The sequence below is a fragment of the Lissotriton helveticus genome, chromosome 8, assembly GCF_964261635.1.
Source record: "Lissotriton helveticus chromosome 8, aLisHel1.1, whole genome shotgun sequence".
In the NCBI taxonomy this organism is placed as follows: domain Eukaryota; kingdom Metazoa; phylum Chordata; class Amphibia; order Caudata; family Salamandridae; genus Lissotriton; species Lissotriton helveticus.
This window is the reverse complement of record NC_136069.1, coordinates 818465341-818492718: the sequence shown is the minus strand read 5'-3', so window position 1 is coordinate 818492718 and position 27378 is coordinate 818465341. Positions and strand designations below refer to the sequence as shown.

The 27378-nt window shown below is 41.1% G+C and overlaps 10 non-coding genes across 10 annotated transcripts; all 10 read right to left on the bottom strand.

Annotated features, from left to right (window-relative positions):
* Positions 1-14: 14 nt before the first annotated feature.
* On the bottom strand, positions 15-86 carry TRNAP-UGG (transfer RNA proline (anticodon UGG)). The gene has a single exon. It is a non-coding gene; the product is annotated as a tRNA-Pro (tRNA).
* A 2342-nt stretch (positions 87-2428) lies between these two features.
* Positions 2429-2501, bottom strand: TRNAV-CAC (transfer RNA valine (anticodon CAC)). The gene has a single exon. It is a non-coding gene; the product is annotated as a tRNA-Val (tRNA).
* Positions 2502-5263: 2762 nt separating this feature from the next.
* On the bottom strand, positions 5264-5336 carry TRNAV-CAC (transfer RNA valine (anticodon CAC)). Its single transcript has one exon. It is a non-coding gene; the product is annotated as a tRNA-Val (tRNA).
* Positions 5337-5623: 287 nt separating this feature from the next.
* Positions 5624-5696, bottom strand: TRNAP-UGG (transfer RNA proline (anticodon UGG)). Its single transcript has one exon. It is a non-coding gene; the product is annotated as a tRNA-Pro (tRNA).
* A 2290-nt stretch (positions 5697-7986) lies between these two features.
* TRNAV-CAC (transfer RNA valine (anticodon CAC)) lies at positions 7987-8059 on the bottom strand. Its single transcript has one exon. It is a non-coding gene; the product is annotated as a tRNA-Val (tRNA).
* Positions 8060-8347: 288 nt separating this feature from the next.
* On the bottom strand, positions 8348-8419 carry TRNAP-UGG (transfer RNA proline (anticodon UGG)). The gene has a single exon. It is a non-coding gene; the product is annotated as a tRNA-Pro (tRNA).
* A 2406-nt stretch (positions 8420-10825) lies between these two features.
* On the bottom strand, positions 10826-10898 carry TRNAV-CAC (transfer RNA valine (anticodon CAC)). Its single transcript has one exon. It is a non-coding gene; the product is annotated as a tRNA-Val (tRNA).
* Positions 10899-11186: 288 nt separating this feature from the next.
* On the bottom strand, positions 11187-11258 carry TRNAP-UGG (transfer RNA proline (anticodon UGG)). Its single transcript has one exon. It is a non-coding gene; the product is annotated as a tRNA-Pro (tRNA).
* A 2114-nt stretch (positions 11259-13372) lies between these two features.
* TRNAV-CAC (transfer RNA valine (anticodon CAC)) lies at positions 13373-13445 on the bottom strand. The gene has a single exon. It is a non-coding gene; the product is annotated as a tRNA-Val (tRNA).
* A 9703-nt stretch (positions 13446-23148) lies between these two features.
* TRNAP-UGG (transfer RNA proline (anticodon UGG)) lies at positions 23149-23220 on the bottom strand. The gene has a single exon. It is a non-coding gene; the product is annotated as a tRNA-Pro (tRNA).
* Between the last annotated feature and the right edge of the window lie 4158 nt (positions 23221-27378).

Sequence of the window (27378 nt, the reverse complement as noted above, 5' to 3'; positions counted from 1 at the left end):
GAGCACCAATGAAAGGGCTCGTCCGGGATTTGAACCCGGGACCTCTCGCACCCAAAGCGAGAATCATACCCCTAGACCAACGAGCCGTTGAAAGACCCTCACCTCTGAAAAGGTAATACCAGCTCTAAGCCCGCAATGAAGATCAGGCTGGGGTCTTTTTCATGCTTGGTCTGTGAATTCACAGGAAATTCAGTGTCAACTTACCCTTTCTCAAATGATAGCACTATCATTTGTAAGTGTCCCCTTTTATTTTGTCTCAGCATTGGACACGTCTTACAGGAAGTCAGCAGTTATTTATATATTTCTGCATTGGCTAGAGCCTAAAGAGAAAGAATAAAAAGCTGTTCATAACAACATAAGAAACACATTTTGCCTTTTCTCTCCAATACTTATTCCCTTTGTGCAAATCGGAATGCCAAGGTGAATAGCTGGGCCACAGATTCTGGCTAATTATCTATCTCTTGAATGCAAGAAGCAATAAAAACTGCCTAATGCAGGACTAAAGCATTCCTTGCATAGCCTCTAACATCATAACATAACTGAGCTGCTGGTAACAAGCTAAGCAATACCTTCCCAAAATGAGAAGTACATGTGCTTATCCGCTCATTCAGCGCTCGATCAGGCTCGATCAGGCTCGATCAAGAAAAGGTGGAAAGGGTCCAAATGGCTGTCCCTTCCTTTTTAGGGTGGGTCCTGCTGACTATCATAGGATTCCTCTTAAGAGTGGCCAGGGTCAGAGGAAAAACTTTCAATGCTTCTTAGTGTTCTCTCCAGAAGCAGGCATTTTCTGTGCCTGTAATTTCAGGTTTTTCCCAGCAGTCTCTGTTCTGCCTATGTAAATTAACAAAAGCAGTGCTTATTCCTCACTTGCTCTAATGTCCTTCCTGTCCACAAAGCTCTGCCTAAGTATGCTTTTTTTCTTTTTCAGGGAAATTCTAAATGGTTTCTCTGTCCACTCTGTGGCAGTAGAATGCTGATTATGATGCCATGTTTTGTTGAATCACCAAGGTACAACTACAGACGAATATATGAGTCTGAAGGACATGGAACTCTTAGCTAACACATCACAATATGTGATGCTTGCCAACCAAGCACTACATTCTGGTGCGCTGATGATCAGAACATTCTGCTCCTAAAGGAAAGAAAAGACCGCTTGATTGAAAATAAAGTCTCTGTTTATATTAACGCTCTCTCTCTCCCTATATCTATCTATCTATCTATCTATCTATCTATCTATCTATCTATCTATCTATCTATCTATCTATCTATCTATCTATCTATCTATCTATCTATCTATCTATCTATCTATCTATCTATCTATCTATCTATCTATCTATCTGCCTGTCTGTCTGTCTGTCTGTCTGTCTGTCTGTCTGTCTGTCTGTCTGTCTGTCCGTCTATCCATTCATCCATCCATCCATCCATCCATCCATCCATCCATCCATCCATCCATCCATCCATCCATCCATCCATCCATCCATCCATCCATCCATCCATCCATCCATCCATCTATCTATCTATCTATCTATCTATCTATCTATCTATCTATCTATCTTTATATATGGATACATGCATACACCTACACATAGATATGCCATGCATTTCTTTGGATTTGTTTCAACCTCTTGCCATTTATTTGAGAATCCCTACTTTTCAAGTGACTGCAAATGAAGTAATCTCTGGCACGGTTTGGCTGATGCAAGGTAACCAAAACACAAGACAACTTTTAATAAAAATCATTGGTTTCTTTGTTAACGTGCACTGTCCAACATGGGACTTTCACACGTCAGGTAAATATGATAACCAATACACAACAGAAGCAGATGCAGATTGCTTATCAATGTCGTGATAGAACAGTTGTGATTTGAGTAGAAGAAGCGCCCCTGAATTGATACTTATTATATACAGCCTGTAAGATAGTCAAAAATGCATGCTAGGAGAGGAGATGCAAATATAAATGTATTAGAAAAATACATAAAGAGGAGTGATATGCTTTTATTCATGCAAGGCTAGAAAAAATCCCCATACTGTCGAAAGCATTCATACACCACCAAATGGAAATAAACAATTCTGACATTAAACGAAAAGGTGACGATGCATTTGTATCATCACCTTGAGAAGGATCATCTAGGAATTGAGCCCAAGCCTCAGCACTTAAAAACCAGAAACACTCCACTAAAATAAGAGGCCTGTTGGTGCCAACAATTCTCAAAGTTAATGCTTGTTCTGGTTGAGCATTGAACCGAATGCAGGGCTCTTTTGAAAGTGACGTCTGTGAATCAACAGATACATCCACATGCCAATTATGTTATTGTTTTTAAGAGAATTCACTTTCTTGGAACGAGACTGCATGAACCCATCTTCAGGGCCTGGACAATTTCATGCAAAACGGCAACTCTCAACATTGCAGCCAAGACAATATAACTAGTGTTTCTGCCCGGTTTCGAACCGGGGACCTTTCGCGTGTGAGGCGAATGTGATAACCACTACACTACAGAAACAGATACCTACAGGTGATTCTTCTGTGATGAAACTGCTCAAAACAGGCTATTCCAAGGGCATCTGGTTTTAGATTTCTTTCATGCAACCTGCCCGACAGCCCTATCTGAACGCTTGTATATGCCTTGCAAGTTCAGCATTTTTGCAAAATGCTTAAAGAGAAATGTTTCCTATTTGCTCAGGCAGGGCAAGGTTAAAAGCATGAGACTCTAGCAAATATGCATCCACTACTGCAAAGAGAAAATTGATATTGGCTTTGAAATGCATACTTCGAAAGAGCACCAATGAAAGGGCTCTTCCGGGATTTGAACCCGGGACCTCTTGCACCCTAAGCGAGAATCATACCCCTAGACCAACGAGCTGTTGAAAGAACCTCACCTCTGAAAAGGTAATACCAGCTCTAAGCCCGCAATGAAGATCATGCTGGGGTCTTTTTCATGCTTGGTCTGTGAATTCACAGGAAATTCAGTGTCAACTTACCCTTTCTCAAACGATAGCACTATCATTTGTAAGTGTCCCCTTTTATTTTTTCTCAGCATTGGACACGTCTTACAGGAAGTCAGCAGTTATTTATATATTTCTGCATTGGCTAGAGCCTAAAGAGAAAGAATAAAAAGCTGTTCATAACAACATAAGAAACACATTTTGCCTTTTCTCTCCAATACTTATTCCCTTTGTGCAAATCGGAATGCCAAGGTGAATAGCTGGGCCACAGATTCTGGCTAATTATCTATCTCTTGAATGCAAGAAGCAATAAAAACTGCCTAATGCAGGACTAAAGCATTCCTTGCATAGCCTCTAACATCATAACATAACTGAGCTGCTGGTAACAAGCTAAGCAATACCTTCCCAAAATGAGAAGTACATGTGCTTATGTGCTTAGCCACTCAATCAGCGCTCAATCAGGCTCAATCAGGCGAGATATAGAAAAGGTGGAAAGGGTCCAAATGGCTGTCCCTTCCTTTTTAGGGTGGGTCCTGCTGACTATCATAGGATTCCTCTTAAGAGTGGCCAGGGTCAGAGGAAAAACTTTCAATGCTTCTTAGTGTTCTCTCCAGAAGCAGGCATTTTCTGTGCCTTTAATTTCAGGTTTTTCCCAGCAGTCTCTGTTCTGCCTATGTAAATTAACAAAAGCAGTGCTTATTCCTCACTTGCTCTAATGTCCTTCCTGTCCACAAAGCTCTGCCTAAGTATGCTTTTTTTCTTTTTCAGGGAAATTCTAAATGGTTTCTCTGTCCACTCTGTGGCAGTAGAATGCTGATTATGATGCCATGTTTTGTTGAATCACCAAGCTACAACTACAGAGGAATATATGAGTCTGAAGGACATGGAACTCTTAGCTAACACATCACAATATGTGATGCTTGCCAACCAAGCACTTCATTCTGGTGCGCTGATGATCAGAACATTCTGCTCCTAAAGGAAAGAAAAGACCGCTTGATTGAAAATAAAGTCTCTGTTTATATTAACGCTCTCTCTCTCCCTATATCTATCTATCTATCTATCTATCTATCTATCTATCTATCTATCTATCTATCTATCTATCTATCTATCTATCTATCTATCTATCTATCTATCTATCTATCTATCTATCTATCTATCTATCTATCTATCTGTCTGTCTGTCTGTCTGTCTGTCTGTCTGTCTGTCTGTCTGTCTGTCTGTCTGTCTGTCTGTCTGTCTGTCCGTCTATCCATTCATCCATCCATCCATCCATCCATCCATCCATCCATCCATCCATCCATCCATCCATCCATCCATCCATCCATCCATCCATCCATCCATCCATCTATCTATCTATTTATCTATCTATCTATCTATCTATCTATCTATCTATCTATCTATCTATCTATCTATCTATCTATCTATCTATCTATCTATCTATCTATCTTTATATATGGATACATGCATACACCTACACATAGATATGCCATGCATTTCTTTGGATTTGTTTCAACCTCTTGCCATTTATTTGGGAATCCCTACTTTTCAAGTGACTGCAAATGAAGTAATCTCTGGCACGGTTTGGCTGATGCAAGGTAACCAAAACACAAGACAACTTTTAATAAAAATCATTGGTTTCTTTGTTAACGTGCACTGTCCAACATGGGACTTTCACACGTCAGGTAAATATGATAACCAATACACAACAGAAGCAGATGCAGATTGCTTATCAATGTCGTGATAGAAGAGTTGTGATTTGAGTAGAAGAAGCGCCCCTGAATTGATACTTATTATATACAGCCTGTAAGATAGTCAAAAATGCATGCTAGGAGAGGAGATGCAAATATAAATGTATTAGAAAAATACATAAAGAGGAGTGATATGCTTTTATTCATGCAAGGCTAGAAAAAATCCCCATACTGTCGAAAGCATTCATACACCACCAAATGGAAATAAACAATTCTGACATTAAACGAAAAGGTGACGATGCATTTGTATCATCACCTTGAGAAGGATCATCTAGGAATTGAGCCCAAGCCTCTGCACTTAAAAACCAGAAACACTCCACTAAAAGAAGAGGCCTGTTGGTGCCAACAATTCTCAAAGTTAATGCTTGTCCTGGTTGAGCATTGAACCGAATGCAGGGCTCTTTTGAAAGTGAGGTCTGTGAATCAACAGATACATCCACATGCCAATGATGTTATTGTTTTTAAGAGAATTCACTTTCTTGGAACGAGACTGCATGAACCCATCTTCAGGGCCTGGACAATTTCATGCAAAACGGCAACTCTCAACATTGCAGCCAAGACAATATAACTAGTGTTTCTGCCCGGTTTCGAACCGGGGACCTTTCGCGTGTGAGGCGAACGTGATAACCACTACACTACAGAAACAGATACCTACAGGTGATTCTTCTGTGATGAAACTGCTCAAAACAGGCTATTCCAAGGGCATCTGGTTTTAGATTTCTTTCTTGCAACCTGCCCGACAGCCCTATCTGAACGCTTGTATATGCCTTGCAAGTTCAGCATTTTTGCAAAATGCTTAAAGAGAAATGTTTCCTATTTGCTCAGGCAGGGCAAGGTTAAAAGCATGAGACTCTAGCAAATATTCATCCACTACAGCAAAGAGAAAATTGATATTGGCTTTGAAATGCATACTTCAAAAGAGCACCAATGAAAGTGCTCGTCCGGGATTTGAACCCGGGACCTCTCGCACCCAAAGCGAGAATCATACCCCTAGACCAACGAGCCGTTGAAAGACCCTCACCTCTGAAAAGGTAATACCAGCTCTAAGCCCGCAATGAAGATCATGCTGGGGTCTTTTTCATGCTTGGTCTGTGAATTCACAGGAAATTCAGTGTCAACTTACCCTTTCTCAAACGATAGCACTATCATTTGTAAGTGTCCCCTTTTATTTTGTCTCAGCATTGGACACGTCTTACAGGAAGTCAGCAGTTATTTATATATTTCTGCATTGGCTAGAGCCTAAAGAGAAAGAATAAAAAGCTGTTCATAACAACATAAGAAACAGATGTTGCCTTTTCTCTCCAATACTTATTCCCTTTGTGCAAATCGGAATGCCAAGGTGAATAGCTGGGCCACAGATTCTGGCTAATTATCTATCTCTTGAATGCAAGAAGCAATACAAACTGCCTAATGCAGGACTAAAGCATTCCTTGCATAGCCTCTAACATCATAACATAACTGAGCTGCTGGTAACAAGCTAAGCAATACCTTCCCAAAATGAGAAGTACATGTGCTTATGTGCTTATCCGCTCAATCAGCGCTCAATCAGGCTCGATCAGGTGAGATATAGAAAAGGTGGAAAGGGTCCAAATGGCTGTCTCTTCCTTTTTAGGGTGGGTCCTGCTGACTATCATAGGATTCCTCTTAAGAGTGGCCAGGGTCAGAGGAAAAACTTTCAATGCTTCTTAGTGTTCTCTCCAGAAGCAGGCATTTTCTGTGCCTTTAATTTCAGGCTTTTCCCAGCAGTCTCTGTTCTGCCTATGTAAATTAACAAAAGCAGTGCTTATTCCTCACTTGCTCTAATGTCCTTCCTGTCCACAAAGCTCTGCCTAAGTATGCTTTTTTTCTTTTTCAGGGAAATTCTAAATGGTTTCTCTGTCCACTCTGTGGCAGTAGAATGCTGATTATGATGCCATGTTTTGTTGAATCACCAAGGTACAACTACAGAGGAATATATGAGTCTGAAGGACATGGAACTCTTAGCTAACACATCACAATATGTGATGCTTGCCAACCAAGCACTACATTCTGGTGCGCTGATGATCAGAAAATTCTGCTCCTAAAGGAAAGAAAAGACCGCTTGATTGAAAATAAAGTCTCTGTTTATATTAACGCTCTCTCTCTCCTTATATCTATCTATCTATCTATCTATCTATCTATCTATCTATCTATCTATCTATCTATCTATCTATCTATCTATCTATCTATCTATCTATCTATCTATCTATCTATCTATCTGTCTGTCTGTCTGTCTGTCTGTCTGTCTGTCTGTCTGTCTGTCCGTCTATCCATTCATCCATCCATCCAGCCATCCATCCATCCATCCATCCATCCATCCATCCATCCATCCATTTATCTATCTATCTATCTATCTATCTATCTATCTATCTATCTATCTATCTATCTATCTATCTATCTATCTTTATATATGGATACATGCATACACCTACACATAGATATGCCATGCATTTCTTTGGATTTGTTTCAACCTCTTGCCATTTATTTGAGAATCTCTACTTTTCAAGTGACTGCAAATGAAGTAATCTCTGGCACGTTTTGGCTGATGCAAGGTAACCAAAACACAAGACAACTTTTAATAAAAATCATTGGTTTCTTTGTTAACGTGCACTGTCCAACATGGGACTTTCACACGTCAGGTAAATATGATAACCAATACACAACAGAAGCAGATGCAGATTGCTTATCAATGTCGTGATAGAACAGTTGTGATTTGAGTAGAAGAAGCGCCCCTGAATTGATACTTATTATATACAGCCTGTAAGATAGTCAAAAATGCATGCTAGGAGAGGAGATGCAAATATAAATGTATTAGAAAAATACATAAAGAGGAGTGATATGCTTTTATTCATGCAAGGCTAGAAAAAATCCCCATACTGTCGAAAGCATTCATACACCACCAAATGGAAATAAACAATTCTGACATTAAACGAAAAGGTGACGATGCATTTGTATCATCACCTTGAGAAGGATCATCTAGGAATTGAGCCCAAGCCTCAGCACTTAAAAACCAGAAACACTCCACTAAAATAAGAGGCCTGTTGGTGCCAACAATTCTCAAAGTTAATGCTTGTTCTGGTTGAGCATTGAACCGAATGCAGGGCTCTTTTGAAAGTGAGGTCTGTGAATCAACAGATACATCCACATGCCAATTATGTTATTGTTTTTAAGAGAATTCACTTTCTTGGAACGAGACTGCATGAACCCATCATCAGGGCCTGGACAATTTCATGCAAAACGGCAACTCTCAACATTGCAGCCAAGACAATATAACTAGTGTTTCTGCCCGGTTTCGAACCGGGGACCTTTCGCGTGTGAGGCAAACGTGATAACCACTACACTACAGAAACAGATACCTACAGGTGATTCTTCTGTGATGAAACTGCTCAAAACAGGCTATTCCAAGGGCATCTGGTTTTAGATTTCTTTCATGCAACCTGCCCGACAGCCCTATCTGAACGCTTGTATATGCCTTGCAAGTTCAGCATTTTTGCATAATGCTTAAAGAGAAATGTTTCCTATTTGCTCAGGCAGGGCAAGGTTAAAAGCATGAGACTCTAGCAAATATGCATCCACTACTGCAAAGAGAAAATTGATATTGGCTTTGAAATGCATACTTCAAAAGAGCACCAATGAAAGGGCTCGTCCGGGATTTGAACCCGAGACCTCTCGCACCCAAAGCGAGAATCATACCCCTAGACCAACGAGCCGTTGAAAGACCCTCACCTCTGAAAAGGTAATACCAGCTCTAAGCCCGCAATGAAGATCATGCTGGGGACTTTTTCATGCTTGGTCTGTGAATACACATGAAATTCAGTGTCAACTTACCCTTTCTCAAACGATAGCACTATCATTTGTAAGTGTCCCCTTTTATTTTGTCTCAGCATTGGACACGTCTTACAGGAAGTCAGCAGTTATTTATATATTTCTGCATTGGCTAGAGCCTAAAGAGAAAGAATAAAAAGTTGTTCATAACAACATAAGAAACACATTTTGCCTTTTCTCTCAAATACTTATTCCCTTTGTGCAAATCACAATGCCAAGGTGAATAGCTGGGCCACAGATTCTGGCTAATTATCTACATCTTGAATGCAAGAACCAATAAAAACTGCCTAATGCAGGACTAAAGCATTCCCTGCATAGCCTCTAACATCATAACATAACTGAGCTGCTGGTAGCAAGCTAAACAATACCTTCCCAAAATGAGAAGTACATGTGCTTATCCGCTCAATCAGCGCTCGATCAGGCGAGATATAGAAAAGGTGGAAAGGGTCCAAATGGCTGTCCCTTCCTTTTTAGGGTGGGTCCTGCTGACTATCATAGGATTCCTTGTAAGAGTGGCCAGGGTCAGAGGAAAAACTTTCAAGCCTTCTTAGTGTTCTCTCTAGAAGCAGGCATTTTCTGTGCCTTTAAATTCAGGCTTTTCCCAGCAGTCTCTGTTCTGCCTATGTAAATTAACAAAAGCAGTGCGTATTCCTCACTTGCTCTAATGTCCTTCCTGTCCACAAAGCTCTGCCTAAGTATGCTTTTTTTGTTTTTCAGGGAAATTCTACATGATTTCTCTGTCCAGTCTGTGGCAGTAGAATGCTGATTATGATGCCATGTTTTGTTGAATCATCAAGGTACAACTACAGAGAGATATATGAGTCTGAAGGACATGGAACCCTTAGCTAACACATCACAATATGTGATGCTTGCCAAACAGGCACTACATTCTGGTGCGCTGATGATCAGAACATTCTGATCCTAAAGGAAAGAAAAGACCGCTTGATTGAAAATAAAGTCTCTGTTTATATTAACGCTCTCTCTCTCCCTATATCTATCTATCTATCTATCTATCTATCTATCTATCTATCTATCTATCTATCTATCTATCTATCTGTCTGTCTATCTGTCTGTCTGTCTGTCTGTCTGTCTGTCTGTCTGTCTGTCTGTCTGTCTGTCTGTCTGTCTGTCTGTCCGTCCGTCCATCCATCCATCCATCTATTTATCTATCTATCTATCTATCTATCTATCTACCTATCTATCTATCTATCTATCTATCTATCTATCTATCTATCTATGTATCTATCTATCTATCTATCTATCTATCTATCTATCTATCTATCTATCTATCTATCTATCTATCTATCTATCTATCTATCTATCTATCTATCTATCTATCTATCTATCTATTCTATCTATCTATCTATCTATCTATCTATCAATCTGTCTATCTATCTATATATCTATCTATCTATCTTTATATTTGGATACATGCATACACCTACACATAGATATGCCATGCATTTCTTTGGATTTGTTTCAACCTCTTGCCATTTATTTGAGAATCCCTACTTTTCAAGTGACTGCAAATGAAGTCATCTCTGGCACGTTTTGGCTGATGCAAGGTAACCAAAACACAAGACAACTTTTAATAAAAATCATTGGTTTCTTTGTTAACGTGCACTGTCAAAACATGGGACTTTCACACGTCAGGTAAATATGATAACCAATACACAACAGAAGCAGATGCAGATTGCTTATCAATGTTGTGATAGAACAGTTGTGATTTGAGTAGAAGAAGCGCCCCTGAATTGATACTTATTATATACAGCCTGTAAGATAGTCAAAAATGCATGCTAGGAGAGGAGATGCAAATATAAATGTATTAGAAAAATACATAAAGAGGAGTGATATGCTTTTATTCATGCAAGGCTAGAAAAAATCCCCATACTGTCGAAAGCAGTCATACACCACCAAATGGAAATAAACAATTCTGACATTAAACGTAAAGGTGACGATGCATTTGTATCATCACCTTGAGAAGGATCATCTAGGAATTGAGCCCAGGCCTCAGCACTTAAAAACCAGAAACACTCCACTAAAATAAGAGGCCTGTTGGTGCCAACAATTCTCAAAGTTAATGCTTGTTCTGGTTGAGCATTGAACCGAATGCAGGGCTCTTTTGAAAGTGAGGTCTGTGAATCAACAGATACATCCACATGCCAATTATGTTATTGTTTTTAAGAGAATTCACTTTCTTGGAACGAGACTGCATGAACCCATCTTCAGGGCCTGGACAATTTCATGCAAAACGGCAACTCTCAACATTGCAACCAAGACAATATAACAAGTGTTTCTGCCCGGTTTCAAACCGGGGACCTTTCGCGTGTGAGGCGAACGTGATAACCACTATACTACAGAAACAGATACCTACAGTTGATTCTTCTGTGTTGAAACTGCTCAAAACAGGCTATTTCAAGGGCATCTGGTTTTAGATTTCTTTCATGCAACCTGCCCGACAGCCCTATCTGAACGCTTGTATATGCCTTGCAAGTTCAGCATTTTTGCAAAATGCTTAAAGAGAAATGTTTCCTATTTGCTGAGGCAGGGCAAGTTTAAAAGCATGAGACTCTAGCAAATATTCATCCACTACTGCATAGAGAAAATTGGAATTGGCTTTGAAATGCATACTTCAAAAGAGCACCAATGAAAGGGCTCGTCCGGGATTTGAACCCGGGATCTCTCGCACCCAAAGCGAGAATCATACCCCTAGACCAACGAGCCGTCAAAAGGCCCTCACTTCTGAAAAGGTAATACCAGCTCTAAGCCCGTAATGAAGATCATGCTGGGGACTTTTTCATGCTTGGTCTGTGAATACACATGAAATTCAGTGTCAACTTACCCTTTCTCAAACGATAGCACTATCATTTGTAAGTGTCCCCTTTTATTTTGTCTCAGCATTGGACACGTCTTACAGGAAGTCAGCAGTTATTTATATATTTCTGCATTGGCTAGAGCCTAAAGAGAAAGAATAAAAAGTTGTTCATAACAACATAAGAAACACATTTTGCCTTTTCTCTCAAATACTTATTCCCTTTGTGCAAATAACAACGCCAAGGTGAATAGCTGGGCCACAGATTCTGGCTAATTATCTACATCTTAAATGCAAGAACCAATAAAAACTGCCTAATGCAGGACTAAAGCATTCCTTGCATAGCCTCTAACATCATAACATAACTGAGCTGCTGGTAGCAAGCTAAACAATACCTTCCCAAAATGAGAAGTACATGTGCTTATCCGCTCAATCAGCGCTCGATCAGGCGAGATATAGAAAAGGTGGAAAGGGTCCAAATGGCTGTCCCTTCCTTTTTAGGGTGGGTCCTGCTGACTATCATAGGATTCCTTGTAAGAGTGGCCAGGGTCAGAGGAAAAACTTTCAACCCTTCTTAGTGTTCTCTCTAGAAGCAGGCATTTTCTGTGCCTTTAATTTCAGGCTTTTCCCAGAAGTCTCTGTTCTGCCTATGTAAATTAACAAAAGCAGTGCTTATTCCTCACTTGCTCTAATGTCCTTCCTGTCCACAAAGCTCTGCCTAAGTATGCTTTTTTTCTTTTTCAGGGAAATTCTAAATGGTTTCTCTGTCCAGTCTGTGGCAGTAGAATGCTTATTATGATGCCATGTTTTGTTGAATCACCAAGGTACAACTACAGAGAGATATATGAGTCTGAAGGACATGGAACTCTTAGCTAACACATCACAATATGTGATGCTTGCCAAACAGGAACTACATTCTGGTGCGCTGATGATCAGAACATTCTGCTCCTAAAGGAAAGAAAAGACCGCTTGATTGAAAATAAAGTCTCTGTTTATATTAACGCTCTCTCTCTCCATCTATCTATCTATCTATCTATCTATCTATCTATCTATCTATCTATCTATCTATCTATCTATCTATCTATCTATCTATCCTATCTATCTATCTATCTATCAATCTATCTATCTATCTATATATCTATCTATCTATCTTTATATTTGGATACATGCATACACCTACACATAGATATGCCATGCATTTGTTTGGATTTGTTTCAACCTCTTGCCATTTATTTGAGAATCCCTACTTTTCAAGTGACTGCAAATGAAGTCATCTCTGGCACGTTTTGGCTGATGCAAGGTAACCAAAACACAAGACAACTTTTAATAAAAATCATTGGTTTCTTTGTTAACGTGCACTGTCAAAACATGGGACTTTCACACGTCAGGTAAATATGATAACCAATACACAACAGAAGCAGATGCAGATTGCTTATCAATGTCGTGATAGTACAGTTGTGATTTGAGTAGAAGAAGCGCCCCTGAATTGATACTTATTATATACAGCCTGTAAGATAGTCAAAAATGCATGCTAGGAGAGGAGATGCAAATATAAATGTATTAGAAAAATACATAAAGAGGAGTGATATGCTTTTATTCATGCAAGGCTAGAAAAAATCCCCATACTGTCGAAAGCATTCATACACCACCAAATGGAAATAAACAATTCTGACATTAAACATAAAGGTGACGATGCATTTGTATCATCACCTTGAGAAGGATCATCTAGGAATTGAGCCCAGGCCTCAGCACTTAAAAACCAGAAACACTCCACTAAAATAAGAGGCCTGTTGGTGCCAACAATTCTCAAAGTTAATGCTTGTTCTGGTTGAGCATTGAACCGAATGCAGGGCTCTTTTGAAAGTGAGGTCTGTGAATCAACAGATACATCCACATGCCAATTATGTTATTGTTTTTAAGAGAATTCACTTTCTTGGAACGAGACTGCATGAACCCATCTTCAGGGCCTGGACAATTTCATGCAAAACGGCAACTCTCAACATTGCAACCAAGACAATATAGCAAGTGTTTCTGCCCGGTTTCGAACCGGGGACCTTTCGCGTGTGAGGCGAACGTGATAACCACTACACTACAGAAACAGATACCTACAGTTGATTCTTCTGTAATGAAACTGCTCAAAACAGGCTATTCCAAGGGCATCTGGTTTTAGATTTCTTTCATGCAACCTGCCCGACAGCCCTATCTGAACGCTTGTATATGCCTAGCAAGTTCAACATTTTTGCAAAATGCTTAAAGAGAAATGTTTCCTATTTGCTCAGGCAGGGCAAGTTTAAAAGCATGAGACTCTAGCAAATATTCATCCACTACTGCAAAGAGAAAATTGGTATTGGCTTTGAAATGCATACTTCAAAATAGCACCAATCAAAGGGCTCGTCCGGTATTTGAACCCAGGACCTCTCGCACCCAAAGCGAGAATCATACCCCTAGAGCAACGAGCCGTCGAAAGGCCCTCACCTCTGAAAAGGTAATACCAGCTTTAAGCCCGCAATGAAGATCATGCTGGGGACTTTTTCATGCTTGGTCTGTGAATACACATGAAATTCAGTGTCAACTTACCCTTTCTCAAACGATAGCACTATCATTTGTAAGTGTCCCCTTTTATTTTGTCTCAGCATTGGACACGTCTTACAGGAAGTCAGCAGTTATTTATATATTTCTGCATTGGCTAGAGCCTAAAGAGAAAGAATAAAAAGTTGTTCATAACAACATAAGAAACACATTTTGCCGGGGCAAGATGGCGGTCGCTTGAGACCGCAGTGCGGGTCACTCAGTGCTCTCGGTCAATGGAAAGAAAACGACCCTAGAATGAGTGTGGAAATGAAGAATCCTGAACGAAGGCTGAATAGATTACAACAAGAGATATTAAAGAAAATGAGAAGGTGATGGTCTGTGCTGGCACACGCTGAATAACAATCTGAGATTACAAGCTGCCGTACAAATAATGGTCTCAGACACCCCCTTCAAAGAACAGGCGACGCAAGCAAAGAACCGACTCCCCATATTGGCTAAGGCATTAGGGCTCGTTCTTATACAGCATTACTGTCAGCTTATTAGGAGATATCAAAACTTCTACCTGTCCTCCCTGTCCTGCTCTGCGAGATCGGATGCAGAGTCAAGGGCTGATTTGAAGTCGGAATCGGGAGAGCCGAGTGCGCCAGGTGATCGCGACTACTGCGAGGGTATGGCTCCGAAGAATGCTGCCTCGGTGGCGGCTGCAGCGAAGACGAGAGCAGCGCGACTTGCTCAGCGCGAAAATCTGGAGGCTTCGGTCAGGGGAGGGGGAGTGAAGAGCCCGGTAGCCATGGGGACCCCCGAGAAGACGCCCGGCAAGTCGGGTGCAGCTGCTGGTGTCGTCCGGAAAGGCGGGCAAAACACTCCCTCTGTGGCCGACCTACTTCGCAAACCCCCGGGAAAGCTCCTTCCGGGTCAGAGCCTGCAGAGTCAGTCAGGAGCAGAGCGCACACCTCAGACGCCGACAACGGAGGCTGGTTCGGCTGAATCAGCTGGAGTTGGAGCCACTGAAAGTGAAAGGGCTCCACACAGACGAGCACTGACAGAGGGAGGAATCTCTCAGGATAAAACGGTGAGCCGGGACAATGTCAATGCCAATGCGGGGTGTGAGGAGAGTATGAGCAGCGTGAGCAGAAAAGCAGTGGTAGCTGTAAATGATTCAAATGCTTTAAATACCACAAATACCATAAACGAACTATCTGATCCTCTTATCCAAACTAACTCACTGACTCCTGTGCATATAACTACCGAGAGAGTGAATGGCATCCCTAGGGGGGCAAATGCTTTAACAGCCCAATCAGACCCACGAGAAGTACCAAAGGACGTGGACGTAGGGTTGGACATAGGGCTGGAACAACACAATATACACCCCAATATACCCCTCAAGACTAATGTACAAACGGATATTCAGCATAACATAATAAATTTAATCTCCGAAATTCCCGCTGAGTCAGGCATTCACAGTCTGGAGTCTACAAACTCGGTTCTAGTTGTAGCTGAACCTACGGAAAATCAGATAAATCAGCAGACAGAATCTCAGGCACATTTGGAACAAGGGGTGGCTCTTCCAGTAGAATCACGCAATCAGAGCGAAGATGAAGATGATATAGACAAGGACAAAGACAGGGATAAGGAAAGGGATAAGGACCCGAGTGATTTCTATTCCTTCTCAGACGAGCCCGGTTGGACATCTGGTTCAAATTTGAGTGACTCTAGTGACGATGAAACTAGCATTAAGGCTGTGAAAACTGCTCAAAAAATCTCACACAGACATAGAAGGAGTCAACACGGTACAGATGAATTAACATGGGGCTACGCAACTACAAGTAACTTACCACTGCCAGTAGCATCAGCAAACGTATATGGCCCGACCCAACAACCGGATTTTGGGACTCCAACTGATAAATCCGCCCTACATTTGAGACGGTGCTGCTAGCTATTACGGCACATCGGGAAGAGACTTCACAGGATGGGCGGAAGGCACAAGCGGAGCTACGGAAAGTCCAGGGAGTGGTTCGTAAACTCTCAAGGAAAATTACCTCGTTTAATGACCGTATGACTGAGGTTGAAGCGAGAGTGGTCGGTAATGAATCTGAGATTGCCGTAAATCGTGAGCAGATTGACAGCCATGAGAAGGGACTCTCTGATGTGATGTGGAAGCTCGAAGATATGGAGAACCGCTTACGCAGAAATAATTTGAGAGTCCTAGGTGTTCCTGAAGGAGCAGAGGGTGGAGATGCTCGTCCCTTTTTGGTCAAACTATTTCAATACTCCCTACCAGAACTTTCAGCCTGGAACTGGGACCTAGAGGTCCAGCGCGCACACCGAGTACCTCTCACCATGGGAAATGCCCCGAAAACCGGTGCATATCCGAGAGCTATACCTGTATATTTCGGTAATTTTATGCTGAGACAAGCAATATGGGAGAAAGCGGGTCCAGAGGCAAAAAAAACTAACGGGCTGATAACCTATTTTGTACGCCCTGACTTCTGTCATACCACAGTAGAGCGGAGGTGGCGCTTGCGCCAGCTCATAAAACCTTTTCAAGATAAGAAGCTCCAGGCATACTTAAACAATCCCGCTAGGCTGAAAGTGATTGACGGCGCTCAAACAAAGTTTTTTACCTCTGAGGTTCAGGCAAAAGAGTACTTAGATAGCCTTTCATGAGAAGGAAAAGAGGCGATTAAAAGCTTCTATATCTGTTAGCTCACTTTACACTTTACTTCCTTATTTACAATCTTTTTCTGGTTTTTTCACTTATGGGTCTTGGACCTTATGGTTAAGTATTAATTGTAAGACTGGGAGCACCAGAGTGACAATGCACGCACATCACCACAGACTCTAACGGAGTCTAAATGCCTTTGATTTTGGAGGGTGGGGGGGGGGGGGAAGGGTCAAAGGGTGGGAACGGGCGGGGAAGCAGTTGGGGGAAAAAGTCTAAAAAAGGCAATCATGAATGTAGAAGTATAATCAGAAAAGTAATTTGCAGTGGTAACGTAAAAAATAAAGCTATGTTTGGTAATATAACAGATCAGGATAGGGGTAAAAAACAAAACACAATATGGCTAGGATAAAACTTTGCTCCTGGAATGTGGCTGGCCTCAATGATAGGACCAAAAGAGAACAAATGTGTGGGATAATTACACAGAATGCGTTTGATATTATATGTCTTCAAGAGACTCATATTCCTTGGGCTGAAAGGGGAGTATTAAGGGTTCCTGGATATAAATTATTGGGATGTACTTCTCAGACTTCAAGGACTAGAGGAGTTGCTATAATTGCTAAACCATTTTTGGGTGAACCTAAACGCGTAGCTGCTGACTCACTGGGCAGGTGGGTTATAGTGGAGCTCAAGCAGGGGATTACAATATGCTCTATCTATGCCCCAAATGAGGATGATCCTTCTATATTTTTGGATCTCGAGACAGAGTTGTCATCATGGCCTCAAGCACTTATATTCTGTGGAGATTTTAATATCTCCCTGCCAAAAATGGAATTTGCTTACAATCAATCCCGTAACAAATATATTGGCCGAAAGCCTAGAGTTTATAGCGCTCTCCTTCAATTAAAGGAAAGTTTAGGCCTGTCCGATATATGGGACCTCAAACAGCCACAAGATCCAGGATACACATACTTTTCGTGTCCTCATAAAAAATATGTCCGAATAGACTATATCTGGTTGTCCAGTAACAGGGTTAGTCATGCAAGAATTTGTAAATTAACAAAGCTCATAGCGGATCATAATCCGTTAGTACTTTATATTAGTATAGATAATATGGCTAGACCGCGGACAAGCTGGACTTTTGATCGAAAACTTCTCGTTAATAGGGGATATATTGATCACATTAAGGTATGGGCTCAAGGATTTTTTGATTGTAATAGGTATAGTTCATCTAGAAACATGGTCTGGGATTGTTTTAAGGCATCAATACGGGGTGAGACAATTAGCTACGTAGCCAGGCACAGGAAAGAGACTGCAATGTTAAATGATTTGCAGCTACAAAATTTAGCTAGAAAAGAAGAGAGGCATACTGCTATAATTGCTCAGGGTGGCGAGGATGGAGAGGGGGATTTAATTTTGAGAGAAATGACGATCCTCAAGGCAGCGATAAATAGTAAACTAACTCAAAGGGCAGCTGAGACTTATCAATCCCACCGCAATAAGGTCTATGAAACAGGTGAGAGGGTAGGGAAACAGCTAGCACTCAGTACTCGGCAAAAACAATCTCTCAATTCAATTGTGTGTATTGAGTCAGAGGGTCAAGAATATACAACACCCGAAAAAATATTAGAAGTCTTTAAAAACTTTTATAAGAAATTGTATAATAATGAGGATTCTCTTGATCACAATACAATCAAAAATGAAGTGACTAGATGGGCTGCTGAATCAGGAAGTATTTCAGGGGTAGATATGGCTACTAGACAAGACCTAGAAAGGGACATAACCCTGAGTGAAGTAAGATTAGCTTTAGCTGAACTGGCCTCGGGCAAGGCAGCAGGCCCAGACAAAATTCCCCTCGAGCTTTATAAAATCTTGGATAATATTATAACTCCTATACTTCTTGATTTATTTATCGGAGTCCAAGTTAGTGGTAAACCCCCTAGATCATGGTTGGAAACGAATATTGTGGTATTTCCAAAAAAAGACAAACCTCCCAAATTACCATCATCCTATCGACCCATCTCCCTGATTAATTCAGACTCGAAGCTGTACTCTAAGATCTTGGCTAATCGGCTCAGGGGGACGATCGAGCGTCTTGTCTCTCCGTGGCAGCATGGTTTCATTCCGGGTAAGGACACTACGGACCATACTAGACGGGTTATTGCCCTCTTCGATGCCATGGCTGTCGCGGGGGGCCGGATGTCGGTGGTCCTCCTGGACGCCGAGAAGGCCTTTGACCGGGTCTCATGGGCTTTTTTGTGGGCAGTTTTAGAGCATAATAATATGGGTCCATGTCTAATGAAATCTCTAAAAGCAATGTACTTCTCACCTAGGGCCAGAGTTTTGGCGATGGGTCATGAATCGAGTCTTTTCGATATATCCCGTGGGACTAGGCAGGGGTGCCCTTGCTCCCCTATCCTTTTCGCACTGTATATAAACCCCCTCATTATAAAATTACTAAACACCGAGGCAATTAGACCAATAACTATTGGTCCATTTGACACTAAAATATTAGCTTATGCCGATGACGTGGCGGTAGTAACATCACACCCCAATGAGGCAATAATTGAAATCGAACGAATCACTCATGCATTTGGTCAGGTGTCTGGGTATTCCTTAAATAGGGATAAAACGATGGTTATATGTACACAAAATACCCAATTTATAGACTCTAGGAAAGTAGATAGCGCGGTATATCTGGGTGTCCGTATATCCTCTAAAATTTATGAGATTATTAAAATAAATTATGATCCATTAGTACAGAAAATAACAACAGACTTAAAGCGGATAGATGGCATACATCTCTCGATCATTGGAAGAAGCAACTTCCTTAAAATGAACATTTTACCTCGGGTTCTCTACCTGTTCCGGGCGATCCCGTTATTGGTGGACGACAAAACCATTAAGATCCTTGAATCTCAGATGACTAAGTTTATATGGGGATATGGGAAGATAAGGAGATCTATCCGCTTTCTCTCTCTCCCTGTTATAAGAGGGGGTCTTGCAATACCTAATTTGGGATATTATATGCTCGCAGCTTTATTACATCAGATGAAGCCACTGTTTTATATAAGGTCTTTGAGAAGTGAAGTAGGTGAGAGCTATATTCCCTCAATATTTGAACTAATCATCGGGGACAAGGCGAGAGGTCTTTTAGTAAAACAACTTGAATCTTCAAACTACAAAAAAGTCAAATTTAAGATTATACTGAGTGTTTGGGGTATTTGGAAAAAAATTAGAAAACAACTGAATATTACTAAACACAATAAGTACACGTCGCTATGGCACTCTACCATACTGCCACCAGCGATATATGATACGATCGCCAGGAAATGGGAAACACGCGGAGTCTCGACTCTCGGTGACTTTTTGTCACCTCCCGTTAGACAAAGATTCCAACAGTTACAATCTAAATTTTCTATCCCTAGTAATAGTGTATTCAAGTACATTCAGATTAATACGATACTGGACTTAAGGAGTGCAGATATTACATTGGAGAATATTCCTTTATTTGACTGTCTACTAAGATCATCAACCAGGATTGGTACGATTTATGATGTATTAATAGACAGCCAATCTGATGATGTCGAAGTGGTGGAGCAGGGCTGCTCAAGGAAATTAAATAACCCTAATGTTGATATCGATAAGATATTGTTATTGTCAACAAAATTGTTTATGTCTTCCAACTTAAAAGCACAGCTGTATAAGACCATATATGATTTATATTTTACCCCCGCTAAACTTTTCACATGGGGGAAGAGAGTTAACTCAGAATGTCCTAGATGTGGAAAACACTCGGCACATTTAATTCATATGTTATACGAGTATGAAAAATTATTAGTATTAAAAAAATGATAATGGACTTCTGGCAGGAAGTGTTTAGTCATCCAGTTGCTGAATCCCCCTCCTTATATATCTTGGGATATGATAACACACTGTCACATACCATCGAAGAAGAAGTACTACTCTTTTTGGGGTCAGCAGTGTATCGTATTATATTAACAGCGCGGTGGAAAGATACAGATCCCCCCAACTTTCAGATATGGTTATCAAGACTTTTGGGTATGTATAATCAAGAGAAAGCGATCTTTGCCTGTAAAGGGCTGAGGGCTCAAGCACGTGGTATTAAGATTTGGAAACCAATTGAGAATTGGAGCAAATATTAGAATTTCTAGTCAGAATGTGTCTACCGGTGTAAATAATATCTTGGTCTTTTTTGTTTTCTGTTTTCCTCTTGTAAATTTGTTTTTGGAGACTAAAATATTGTTATTTCTGCATTTGTGAATTGCCAAATAAAAGATTTTAAAAAAAATAAAATGAAACACATTTTGCCTTTTCTCTCAAATACTTATTCCCTTTGTGCAAATCACAATGCCAAGGTGAATAGCTGGGCCACAGATTCTGGCTAATTATCTACATCTTGAATGCAAGAACCAATAAAAACTGCCTAATGCAGGACTAAAGCATTCCTTGCATAGCCTCTAACATCATAACATAACTGAGCTGCTGGTAGCAAGCTAAACAATACCTTCCCAAAATGAGAAGTACATGTGCTTATTCGCTCAATCAGCGCTCGATTGGCTCGATCAGGCGAGATATAGAAAAGGTGGAAAGGGTCCAAATGGCTGTCCCTTCCTTTTTAGGGTGGGTCCTGCTGACTATCATAGGATTCCTTGTAAGAGTGGCCAGGGTCAGAGGAAAAACTTTCAACCCTTCTTAGTGTTCTCTCTAGAAGCAGGCATTTTCTGTGCCTTTAATTTCAGGCTTTTCCCAGCAGTCTCTGTTCTGCCTATGTAAATTAACAAAAGCAGTGCTTATTCCTCACTTGCTCTAATGTCCTTCCTGTCCACAAAGCTCTGCCTAAGTATGCTTTTATTCTTTTTCAGGGAAATTCTAAATGGTTTCTCTGTCCAGTCTGTGGCAGTAGAATGCTGATTATGATGCCATGTTTTGTTGAATCACCAAGGTACAACTACAGAGAGATATATGAGTCAGAAGGACATGGAACTCTTAGCTAACACATCACAATATGTGATGCTTGCCAAACAGGCATTACATTCTGGTGCGCTGATGATCAGAACATTCTGCTCCTAAAGGAAAGAAAAGACCGCTTGATTGAAAATAAAGTCTCTGTTTATATTAACGCTCTCTCTCTCCCTATATCTATCTATCTATCTATCTATCTGTCTGTCTGTCTGTCTGTCTGTCTGTCTGTCTGTCTGTCTGTCTGTCTGTCTGTCTGTCTGTCTGTCTGTCTGTCTGTCTGTCTGTCTGTCTGTCTGTCTGTCTGTCTGTCTGTCTGTCTGTCTGTCTGTCTGTCCGTCTGTCTGTCTGTCTGTCTATCTATCTATCTATCTATCTATCTATCTATCTATCTATCTATCTATCTATCTTTATATTTGGATACATGCATACACCTACACATAGATATGCCATGCATTTCTTTGGATTTGTTTCAACCTCTTGCCATTTATTTGAGAATCCCTACTTTTCAAGTGACTGCAAATGAAGTCATCTCTGGCACGTTTTGGCTGATGCAAGGTAACCAAAACACAAGACAACTTTTAATAAAAATCATTGGTTTCTTTGTTAACGTGCACTGTCAAAACATGGGACTTTCACACGTCAGGTAAATATGATAACCAATACACAACAGAAGCAGATGCAGATTGCTTATCAATGTCGTGATAGAACAGTTGTGATTTGAGTAGAAGAAGCGCCCCTGAATTGATACTTATTATATACAGCCTGTAAGATAGTCAAAAATGCATGCTAGGAGAGGAGATGCAAATATAAATGTATTAGAAAAAATACATAAAGAGGAGTGATATGCTTTTATTCATGCAAGGCTAGAAAAAATCCCCATACTGTCGAAAGCATTCATACACCACCAAATGGAAGTAAACAATTCTGACATTAAACGTAAAGGTGACGATGCATTTGTATCATCACCTTGAGAAGGATCATCTAGGAATTGAGCCCAGGCCTCAGCACTTAAAAACCAGAAACACTCCACTAAAATAAGAGGCCTGCTGGTGCCAACAATTCTCAAAGTTAATGCTTGTTCTGGTTGAGCATTGAACCGAATGCAGGGCTCTTTTGAAAGTGAGGTCTGTGAATCAACAGATACATCCACATGCCAATTATGTTATTGTTTTTAAGAGAATTCACTTTCTTGGAACGAGACTGCATGAACCCATCTTCAGGGCCTGGACAATTTCATGCAAAACGGCAACTCTCAACATTGCAACCAAGACAATATAACAAGTGTTTCTGCCCGGTTTCAAACCGGGGACCTTTAACCACTACACTACAGAAACAGATACCTACAGTTGATTCTTCTGTGATGAAACTGCTCAAAACAGGCTATTCCAAGGGCATCTGGTTTTAGATTTCTTTCATGCAACCTGCCCGACAGCCCTATCTGAACGCTTGTATATGCCTTGCAAGTTCAGCATTTTTGCAAAATGCTTAAAGAGAAATGTTTCCTATTTGCTCAGGCAGGGCAAGTTTAAAAGCATGAGACTCTAGCAAATATTTATCCACTACTGCAAAGAGAAAATTGGTATTGGCTTTGAAATGCATACTTCAAAAGAGCACCAATGAAAGGGCTCGTCTGGGATTTGAACCCGGGACCTCTTGCACCCAAAGCGAGAATCATACCCCTAGACCAACGAGCCGTCAAAAGGCTCTACCTTCTGAAAAGGTAATACCAGCTCTAAGCCCGCAATGAAGATCATGCTGGGGTCTTTTTAATGCTTGGTCTGTGAATACACATGAAATTCAGTGTCAACTTACCCTTTCTCAAACGATAGCACTATCATTTGTAAGTGTCCCCTTTTATTTTGTCTCAGCATTGGACACGTCTTACAGGAAGTCAGCAGTTATTTATATATTTCTGCATTGGCTAGAGCCTAAAGAGAAAGAATAAAAAGTTGTTCATAACAACATAAGAAACACATTTTGCTTTTTCTCTCAAATACTTATTCCCTTTGTGCAAATCACAATGCCAAGGTGAATAGCTGGGCCACAGATTCTGGCTAATTATCTACATCTTGAATGCAAGAACCAATAAAAACTGCCTAATGCAGGACTAAAGCATTCCTTGCTAAGCCTCTAACATCATAACATAACTGAGCTGCTGGTAGCAAGCTAAACAATACCTTCCCAAAATGAGAAGTACATGTGCTTGTCTGCTCAATCAGCGCTCGATCAGGCGAGATATAGAAAAGGTGGAAAGGGTCCAAATGGCTGTCCCTTCCTTTTTAGGGTGGGTCCTGCTGACTATCATAGGATTCCTTGTAAGAGTGGCCAGGGTCAGAGGAAAAACTTTCAACCTTTCTTAGTGTTCTCTCTAGAAGCAGGCATTTTCTGTGCCTTTAATTTCAGGCTTTTCCCAGCAGTCTCTGCTCTGCCTATGTAAATTAACAAAAGCAGTGTGTTGTAACTTTGCACTTGGTTCCTCCCACTCCCTCTGGTCCCCCCTCCCGCTTTCCTCCCTCTTGGTATGGCCCGTGCTGTCACTTGAAGGCAGCAGTAGAATGTTAAGTCGTTACCGTCCTGTCAAGCTGGGAGCACCTGTGTTATATTGAACTGAATAAACGTTCCTGAATTCTGCCACGTGTGGACTGCCATTACTACAATTTTGGCGACGAAGGAAACGGAGCTGAGCCAGGGTCAGTGTGGTGTCTCTCCCCTGGAGTGAAATGAGCTTGGACAAGGAAAATATGAGGAAATGATTTGATGACGTATCTTGGGCACTCTAAGGATTCAGAGACATTAAAGAGAGGTAAGACCCGAGTTGAAGAAAACTGGAGAGCCAGTGTGGTGTTCTCCCCTGGAATGATATGAACTGGGGCGAGGAATAAGAAAATATGAGGTAACGAATTGATGATTTACCTTGGGCGTTCGTGTGGAAAAGAAATATTTAAGAGAAGTAAGACCCAGGTTGGTGAACCCAGGAAAAGGCTGAAGTTAATGAAGTGATCAGATGGTGCTTCGTGTAATGAGCTGAGCGGAAAAGGGAATGAATTTAAAATCTCGGTCACTGGGTTTTGATGTTGAAAAAATGAGCCTTGGATGTGTTGCATTAGAAGCGTGACAGTAAAAGAAGAAAAAGAAAATATTTGGACTTGGGTTTAATGTGAGAAAAGCCCTGGTGATGATATGGAAACCTTGTTTATAAAAGAAGGAATTTGCGCAAAACAAAGGTGAAGAGCCTCGGTCTCTGAGTTGTGAAATGAGCAAGACAGTGGTACGAAGAGTTCTCTGGTACCGCAATTGAATTTGAGGTGATTCAGCGCAAACAGCGTTCGTGGTGAAATTCTCCACACAGAAACAGAGTGCAGCCAAAGGAAACGTCGTCATTCATAGGCGTGTGAGGTGATCTTTTTTCTAATTTTTTTTTTTATTTTTTTTTATTTTACAGCGCATACCCAATAGCTTATGGGATAATGCACTGCCGCCTGGTGGCAATTGTGAGCACAAAGCCGTATGTAAATCTCCAGGAAGAGTAGGACAGCGTAAGACAATTCAACTGGGTTAAGGAAAGGCGAGGCACTCTTGAGGGGCGGATTCCCTTGGTGGGGAAAACGGCCGGAAGGAAAGAAGGGAGACTCACCTCAGCGCTAAGCGGAGGAAGTGTCGACTAACAGTATTAGGAAGACCCGGAGTGTATGCACACTATACTGAGCAAAGCTTATATGGTGAGTCTTGGTGGCAGGGAGGAGGAAAAGTGTGAGAGGCTGGGAGCGATGTATCTCTGAAACGGCATTTTTTTGATTTTACATGAAGCAAGGCAGAGTGCGAGGGGGAGCAGCTCTATTGAGAAGTAAAAACAACGTAGACTGAGGTGTGCAGGAAATAAATGTGAACAGAAGCTGCCTGGTGTGTGGGACTACACAGGAGGGTAAAGAGACTTTGAGTATTCACTTTTAAAACGTGCAGCGCGAGGTCAATGCGCAAGGAGTACCTAAAATAAAAAAAAAGTGAATAACTGTCTTAAAACAGCTGTTTTCTCTGAGATGTAGTCTAACAAGAGTGCGACGGAGCACATTTTGGGAAAAATAATAAAGGCTTCGAACAAACAGCACGGCGAGGTGAAGCACCAGAAAGAGACAGTAAAGGGCTATATTCGTAACTAAAGGAAGGAAAAGGGGAAGGTGACTCTTTAGAGCCGGAATTAAGTTTCCCCAATATTCAGCCAATAGCCAACGTCATACCGCGTTTGCGTCTGACGGCCATTTTGAGCGAGGAAGACACCGCGTAGGGTAGCAAATATAACGCGAGTGTCAGTTTTGAAGGGTAGCTCCTTCCCAAAAAAACACCAGTTTAGTGTATGAAGATTAAAAGGAGATAAATAAATGAGTAAAAGTGAACTGGAGCCACAAGGTGATCAAAGAGTAGGAATTTCTGGAAACTGGAAACTATTACACAACTGTCATACTTCAAAATAAAAGTTAATAATACAGGAATTTAAAACGAAGGAAAACTAAAGCAACTCAAATGATATCGCGCAGAGCGAAATTTACTGGAGGGTACAACAAATCGGGAATGAAAGCAAAATAAACATGGAAAAAAACAAAGTGTACAATTTACCACCACTGGTGCCATTTGTTGAGAAGGATGGTACTACAACAGGTACATGGGAAGAGAGGAAGGAATATTTTCGCAATTGTTCAGCAATGAAAGGGATAAAGAAACAACCATTACATCCAAATGACAAGGTGGAAATATTGTGGAATGGTTTGAGTGCAGGAGGGAAAGAAGTGTATAATAACATTGATAAGATAATAGGAAAAGAGGAACAACCATTACTTCGCAATGACAAGGTGGAGATATTGTTGAATAGTTTAAGTGCAGGAGGGAAAGAAGTCTACATTAACACTGAAAAGAAGGACCAAGAGGGAGCTGTAAGGAATGTCGGTGAAGATGTTATGGTAGACACAGGGGACCATTATATGCAAGTGAGGTCTCGTGAAGTACAAAGGTACGAAGATGTCAGGGAGGACAAGGATGACAAAGTGGAAATGTACATGAGTAAAGTTATCCCTGGGTGTCCTATCAACTTTGGAGGATGTGGAATTTATAATGTCGCTGATTCTGTGTCACATTATTCTACGGTGAGCACGAGTTTGTGGGAAAGTAAGCTAGCGGAAGCGTTTGGATTTGAACTCAAAAAGACCAACATATCCCTTAAAATGTACTTAGGTGATGACAATAACATAACAGGGGGCAAAGAGTTGGAAGTGAGATTCAAGAAAAGAAGTACAAGGAAGTCGACTTACATCACGGTAAAGGAACCCTCCGATTGGAGAAGGGAGGGACAAGAGAAATTAAGTGTGATGATATACCTAGAAAGCAATGAGCTCAGGGGTGATCGAGTGAGAACCAACAGGACACCAATGGCCTGGTTTGAGCGGTTAAAAGAAAGGAGACCACCCTATAAGGGTCAGGGGGCATGGAAAGGCACTGCTTGGAGAGCTCAATGGAGGAAAAATGTGGTCTTGGACAAACTCAAAGCAAAACAGGGTACATACAGAGGACTTGAGAGGAGAAAGAATATTAGCAAGGAACCTGTGAAGGGAAATGGTGAAGAAGTCAGAGAAAAAAGAAATGGATCTGTTAGTAAAGGAATTTGTAGGGTAACTCCCACCAAAGGTGTAAAGGAGGAAAAGTATATTCCTGTTCGACTAAATTTTTGGAGAGAGAGGCATGAAGTTACATGCAATGAGCCCGTGTCCCGAGGTTCAGGTGCTGAGGATGGAAAGAGATTCGTAGTGGGAGGATGGTCTAGACCAGACAATGAGGTTGAAAAGGTGTATGAGGTCTGTGGGGTT